At 60.4% G+C, this 7177-nt stretch overlaps 1 long non-coding RNA gene across 1 annotated transcript; it reads right to left on the bottom strand.

Annotated features, from left to right (window-relative positions):
- Positions 1-1062: 1062 nt before the first annotated feature.
- Positions 1063-6839, bottom strand: LOC124505028 (uncharacterized). Its single transcript, XR_006960560.1, has 2 exons — positions 6603-6839; positions 1063-2486 (listed from the first exon to the last, which is right to left on the bottom strand). It is a non-coding gene; the product is annotated as an uncharacterized LOC124505028 (long non-coding RNA).
- Positions 6840-7177: the final 338 nt, after the last annotated feature.

Raw genomic sequence — 7177 nt, forward strand, 5'->3', positions numbered from 1 at the left:
TAGTTCCCTGCTGCTGCATGAGAAATCACCCCAAATTTAGCGACTTGAAACAATAAGCATCAATCTCAAAGTTTCTGTGGGTAAGGGCAGGGAGGGCTGCATCATCCGACGGCTTGACCGGGGCCGGCCGGTGGTCTCCAAAATGGCGCACTCATCGGGCTGGTGAGGCAGTGCCGGCTGTTGGCCAGGAGACCTCAGTTCCTTGCCCCAGGGACTTCTCTGGAGGGTCCTTCTCTGGACCTAACCTTGAGCCATTTCTGCAGCATCCTATTGGTCCCGCGGGGCAGCCATATTCACGGCGGCGGGGCCTACAGAAATGTGAACACCAGGGGGCGCCTGGGTGGCTCAGTCGGTTGAGCGTCGGACTTTCGCTCAGGTCATGATCTCACAGTCCGTGGGTTCGAGCCCCACGTCAGGCTCTGTGCTGACGGCTCGGAGCCTGGAGCCCGCTTCGGATTCTGTGTCTCCCTCTCTCTCTGCCCCTCCCCCATCCACACTCTGTCTCTCGCTCTCTCAAAAATAAAATAAAACATTAAAAAAAAAAAAAAAAAGAAAAGCAATGTGAACACCGGGAGGTAGGAATCGTCTGGAGATCATCTCGCAAGTTGACGACCCAGTAACCAATCACTGCGGTATGGGAAGGTAACTTGCCTCATTCGCACAGTTGGGTTCTTGCCATTGAGTGTCAGTTAGGAACTCTGACTAGTGACCCGCTAACCTATGATATAAGGGAAGAGGACGAGAACAGGGAACGAAAGGAACCGTAATAACCCAGCCCCATTTATCGAGCGCTCCCCCCCGTGCCGGGTGCCTCTTGGGCATCATGGTGCCACGCGATCCTTGTCCCCAACCAGTGGGTTCCAGCAATGTTTCCAAGTTAGGCCACCCCTCCCTATGAAACGCACAAAATGAGATTGTTTTGTGATGAGGGCGATAACAGCACAAGTAGGTCTGCCTTCTAGAAGTTCAGAGACCAAGTCGGTGACCCCGGGTGAACCCATGTGGAGAAGGCCGGAGAGTGAACTTCGGAGGCATAAATGCCAAAGATAAACAGATAATAAATGGCTGAGATAAAATATTTATTTCGCGTACGCGGACAAGACGCGGGATCGGGGTGAGCCGGGGTGGGGGGGGGGGGTCTTGGGTTTACCGGAGCCTCGTCGCTGTGAGAAGTGATCACATCCCCAGGCTGGGAGGCAGTGAGGCCTAGTGTTCAGGAGCGGGTTCCCTGGGGGCCTGAGACACCCGCACCCCCCAGGCCTGCCCATTGGCGGTTAGCTGTGCGACCCCAGGCAGGTGACTCCACGGTCCTCAGTTTCCCGTCTGCAAAATGGGGTGGTCATGGCGGGCGCCTCCAGCTGCGATGATTCAGGGGGACGATCCCCGACCCAGCACGAGGGCTCGGGGATGCTTTAACCCGTGACAAAGCAGACGGCAGCCCGCCATGGCGGTGGCACCCCAGGTTCAAGGAACCCTCGCAGAAGTGTCATGTGCCTGGAAGGAGCCTTGCTCTGTGACCACGAGCGGACCCGCAGCCACAAAATAGACATCCGCTGTCGCTCGGGCCTCCTGCAGGGGTGACCCCAGAGGGCTGGAAGGAACCCAGCCCCTCCTTCCGCTTGGAGCATGTGCAGGCATGGAGCCTGCCCGGCCCCTTCCTGTCCTGTTGGGGCATGATTTTAACAGAGGGACCATCCTGGGTATGTTCCGCAGCCCCCCCCCATAAGTCTCAACCCACCGAGCAGGTCTTGGGGAGCTCTGGCTAAATCTGCTGTCCCTGCAAATGGACCAGGTATGGACTCAGAAACGGAATGCGGGCACTGGTCCCCGACCCGCCAGCCTGCGTCTCCGCTGATGGAGAGCGTTTGAATGGCAGGTGCTAAACGCAGGTCTTTGGGTCAGGCTGGCCTGGGAGCCCTTGGCTCTATCCCTTGGGGCTGTGTGACTCTGGGCAAGTGCCTCAGCCTCTCTGGGCCTCCGTTCCCCCATCCCTACAACCCCGGATGGACTCACCTGCTGGCCCTCAGTCCGTCCTGAGGAGCCTGGGGCCAGCCAGGAAGACACAGAGATCGCCCGGTGTGCATGGGGCAAGTCCAAGGACACCCCTCTCCTGTCCAATCAGGGCAACTCTGTTTCCATCTCCTGGGTATGTCGGTGTTCTGGGTAATACTTCATTAAAACGAAAGAGAAGGAGAGGGAGAGAAGAAAATGTGTCCACAGTGGAAACAATAAGGTCTAGAAGTTTCCTACCAGCTTACGTTGTCCTCTGGCTCATTCCTTCAAGCTCCAAGGGAGCGGAGGAGCAGACACGAGCTGGGTTTAGTGACTGCCAGTGTCCAAACGGTTCTTGGTTTTCTGGGCTTGGGGGGGGTCTCCTCTGTGGGTGCCAAGGTCACAGGCAGGCTGGGCAGGCTGGCCTCCTCCCTGAACACGTGCGCTGCCACACCTGCCCCCAGGGGAGGCTGTCCCGGGGTCTGTTTCTTCACCTGTGCGGGGAGGAGGCCACGGGCCTGAATGATCTCTCAGCCCCTCTTAATGTCAGCGTGCTGACTGCTGCACTTATGGAGCTCCAGCTGTCTGCAGAGTGGGGTCTGGAGCAGAGGAGGAGCCGGCCTGAGCCCGCTGCCTCCGGCCGGCCTGGCGACCGCAAGGCTCAGAGTGGCCACCCGGGGCCCCGGGAGAATCCAGTGCCAGGCCCGGCTGCCAGGCTGCCATTTGAAATGTCTCCTGTTGGTGGCACTTTGGCGTGGTTCAGGTGTTCTGGGCTTAGACTGTATCTGGTCTGTGAAAACATGCGAGCTCCCTCTCTCTGTTAAGGTTCTGTTTTTCACTCGAGGGAATCCTAGTGCCTAGAGTTGGATCTGACTGTGGCGTTCCCCTGGTGGAACCATCCATGGCTCCTCACTGCCCTCGGAAGACAGTCTGAGCCTGGGAGTGGCCCCAAGGTCTTCTGGAGCCTGGCACAGGCCAAGCCCTCCCACCTGAGGACTCTCCATCCCTCACCCTCTCTCCTTCAGACACACAGACTGGAACATGCCGGCCTCTCCCTCTCTCTTCTCTCTGGAGCCTCGCGTTGCTACCTAGAACACTCCTCTTTTCATGGCTCCCTAAATGTCACTTCCTCCAGGAAGCCCTCCCTGCCTAATTGAGCACTTTAGTTCGCGCTCAGGCTCACCCTGTACTTCTCCTTTGTAGCACTCATCATGGCAATGATCTAAAAAACTCCTCTTTATCTGATAACCCCTCTCCACTCACACACACACACACACACACACACACACACACGCACAACGGAACGTGGGCTCCATGAGGACCTCCCTGTCCAATTACCCAGGCCCAGCATCCCGGGAGAGCTCTGGAAATGTCTGCAGAGTGAATCCATGACGGGAGACCGCAGGGGCCCCACATACAGCCTGTTGACTCAGGCCGGTCGCCTGGGGCCGGCTATCCACCTGACCGGGTCACTCAGAGCCTGGGAACCCCGCTGGCCACCCAGCTCTATCCTCGCGCCCCCGAAGGCTCTGCCTGGAAGGACGGAAGGGGTTAAGCGTTCCTGGCGGCCTCGTGCTGTGTCTGCGGCAGTTCCCCCTGGGGGGGGGGGGGCAGCAGCCTCCGAGGTTGGTGAGGAATGTTTGCAATGCAGAGCTGGGAGGGAGGGCCGGCTGCTGGAAGTGGAGGCGGCAGGGCCAGGCTCCCCAGTTGAGCAATCGCCCGGGCCCAGCCGGTTCCTGTAACTCCTGCCCCTCCCGCCTTTTCCCCGCCCTGCCGGCTTCCTCCCCCCCCTGCCTGCCCGGCCTGTACCCTGGAGCCTGCAGAAGGCACTGAGGCCCAGAGAGCTTGGAGGCCAGAGGTGAAAGGGAGGGACCTCCAAGGGGAGACAGAGGAGTACAGTCAGCTCAGCCACCTTGGCCCAGAGAGGGCAGGGCCTTTGCCCAAGGTCACACAGGGAGGCACCGCCCACCCGAGTGGGACGCTCTCCCCACTGAAGGCAAAGGCCCCCCTCCCCCAGCCCGGGCTGGGCTCTTCGCTCAAGCCCCAGGGCCTCAGAGAGGATGTTGGCTCTCAGGGGGCTGGGCGCACCCCTCCCCTCCCCACCTCCCTGGTGCTGCCCACTGCTTAGCCTGTCCCGGGGCCGCTGGTCACCTCCATCCGTCACCTCCAGGAGTGCGGCGTGAACGGATGGAGGACAAACTTGAGCTGGTTCTCGAAAGCCCCCTTTTCCTTCCTTATTCCAGTCCCCTTCAAGGAAGGACCTTCACGGTACCGCCCAGGCACCAAATGAATTTCTTTCTCCGCAGGCACACTCGCCTCCTCCGGGAGAGCAGCATCACTTGACACCCCAGAATGAGCTCCGTCCGTCCCCTGACAGTACTGACCAGTGCCGTCTGGGGTCTGGGGAGGCCCCTCCGCGGTCACTTGGAGCCCATTGGAATCTCCGGCTCCCCCTGTCTCAAGCCTCCTGGTGGTGGCACCTCTTACAGAGCCTCAGTTTCCGTATCTGTAAAGTGGAATTAAGGGAGGGGGTGGGCGGAAGGGGCGGCAGTCTGTTTCTGCTAAGGCTCTGGGCCCCTTGCCTTTCGTGGTGCTAGGGACAGTCGTCCGGGGCTTGCTCAGGGTAATACTGGGACCCCGCGTCTCTGGAGGGCGGGGTAGGTGACCCGAGTGAGCTAGACGTTCCTCTGAGAATCACACACCCCATTTGCAGGTAAGGAGGCTCGAGGGAGCAGCGCCTCGCCAGGCCACGCAGGCGTAGGGAGGGAGTTTAAAGCCAGGGAGGAACTTTGGCACCCACCGGGCAGGGGGAGACGCCCCGCCAAAGAGTCACAGCCCACGGGGTGAGGGGAGCTCAGAGTGGCCGAGCCTCTTGCTTTTGGGGGCGCACAGCCGGCCCGGCCAAGGGCCCGCCGCCGCCCCGGCTGACGGCGGCTCCGCGTCCCCGCTCCCTGTCCGCGGTGCACCGAGGCCGTGGCCGGGAAGGACCCCCACAGCCGGCTGGGCTCCCGCGGACAGATGGACAGATGACGGCCGCCCCCTCCCAAGGCCCGCGGGCTGCCTGGCTTCGCCACCTCCTCCCGAGCAGGTTTCCTTTAAGAAACCAGAAGATTGATTTCCTGGCAGGCTCTGCGCCGAGGAGCCCGTCCAAATGGTTTGCATGTCTGCATTTTTTACTGCTCCGTTTAATATGTATGCAAATGCCGGCCGGCTGCGCCCGCCGCGGCCGCACAGTCACACGCGGCGCCCCATTAAAGCGGCCGTCCGGGCGCGCGCCTCCTTCCAGGCGACGGGCTCGGGCCCTGATAGATGGGGTGCGGGGACGGAGACAGATGACGGGCTTTGTAATTTCTTTTTCTCTTTTTCTGGGGGTGGGGGGGGGCGGCTCAGACTGGAAACGGCAGAGGAGATTTAAATATATGCAAAATTGTTTGGGGGGTGGGGGGGGCGGTGGGTAGAAACCTGAACGGGGGAGAGAATTCAGCGTTTCCTCCGTAGGAGTCGGGCTGGAGGCTGGAAGGGGGGAGCCAGAGCCCCCACAGTCACCTTCTGGCGGAGAGAGCGGCTTTGCTCCCGATAAGCAGGCACGGTGTCCTGCGGGAAGGGCTGCTTCAGCCGCAGTGAAAAGGAAAATGCTGGTTATTTTCAGCCTGGCTTCACCTGGGGGGGTAGGGGTGGGGGTGGGGGGGAGGCACTGGCGGGAGGTATTCCCATCCCACCCCCGCTTTCTTTTCTGGGGCGTCCAGAGCCTATCACGTTATAGTGAGAGTGAGACACCGGCCCCATGGGGTAGGTCACACCCATTGTACAGATGGGGAAACTGAGGCTTGCTGGAGAGAAGCCCCTTGGGAAGGATTGCAGAGTGACTGTCGTGGGGGGGGGCGGATTAGGAATACTAGAGCCGCGTTTTTGCCCCCCGCAGCCCTCAGCCATCTCTTGCTCTGTGGAGTTTGCCCCCCCCCACCATGGAATCTGCCTCCCTCCCCATCCACCCACGCTCTCTACCCCCCTCCACCCGGCCCCAGCCTCCTACCTGCCCCCCCCCCACCTGCCTGGTAAGTCAAGATCGCCCCTAAGCGAGCCTGAGGACTGAGCCTCAATGTTTCAAAATATCGTTGAAGCCTAAAAGTCAAGGGGTGACGTTGAAAAGCCTCTTTCTGAATTTCCCAGGGTTTCAGGCGATGTGGCAGCTGGGGGGCAGCCTGGAGGATCATGGGAGCACAGAAACGGTCCACAGAGGGGGCTGCGGCCTCGAGAGAGGGCCGTTCTGGAGCGGACGACAGACAGACCGACAGAAATTTACCCTTGGGTGCGTGTGAACACGCAGTGCGTTTGTGCACCGTGTCCGGCAGTCGTTATGAACCTGTCTGCGTTTACGTGCATGCCGGCGTTTGCCGGTGCAAGGGTGGGGCTGCGTGTGTCCGTGCTCACGAGTGTGTGTGCCCATGTGACAGCGGCTGAGAACTCTTGTCCTCGGGCTGGCAAGCTGCCGGGGTGCGAATTTCCCCGCGGGTTTCCTCCTCCTTGTGGGCGGGCCTCATTCGCCCGGGGCCTCACCACGGAGCCCGACCAGGCAATGACCCCAGGTCCCAAGTCTTCCCTTGACTCACCTCCGCCTCAGGATCGTCCGCCCTTCTTCCACGCCCCCTCGAGATGGGCGTCACTTTCCCGAGCTGGCCCCAACCTCAGTCACCACTGTGGTGCCCGCGGTGATTATTGCCTGAAAGCTGTTTGCATCACGGAGTCAAGAAAGTTCTTTCGTTGAGGGCATGTTTTTCAAAGCTCTTTCTTCTTCTTCTTCTTCTTCTTCTTCTTCTTCTTCTTCAACGTTTCTTTCTTTCTTTCTTTCTTCTGAGGGAGAGAGACAGAGCATGAGGTGGGGAGGAGCAGAGAGAGAGGGAGACGCAGAATCGGGCTCTGAGCCGTCAGCCCAGAGCCCCACGCGGGGCTGGAACCCATGAATTGCGAGATCGTGCCCTGCGCCTAAGTCAGACGCTCAACCCACTGAGCCACCCAGGCGCCCCCCGTTGAGGGCATTTTGAATGCACATCAACATCGCTCCTGTCTGAGTACCTCCTGGGGCGGGGGAAGGGGGGCGACTTCTGAAGCATCCCCTAAAGCCGGCCTGAAGCCTAGAGAGGCAAGGGTGCTGAGCCTGGGCCAAGGGGGAGCCCTGACCTCCCCT

Source organism: Lynx rufus, unplaced genomic scaffold (assembly GCF_022079265.1).
Source record: "Lynx rufus isolate CCGP_SWC_20201006 ecotype Redwood Valley unplaced genomic scaffold, mLynRuf1.p SCAF_10, whole genome shotgun sequence".
NCBI classification, from domain to species: Eukaryota; Metazoa; Chordata; class Mammalia; order Carnivora; family Felidae; genus Lynx; species Lynx rufus.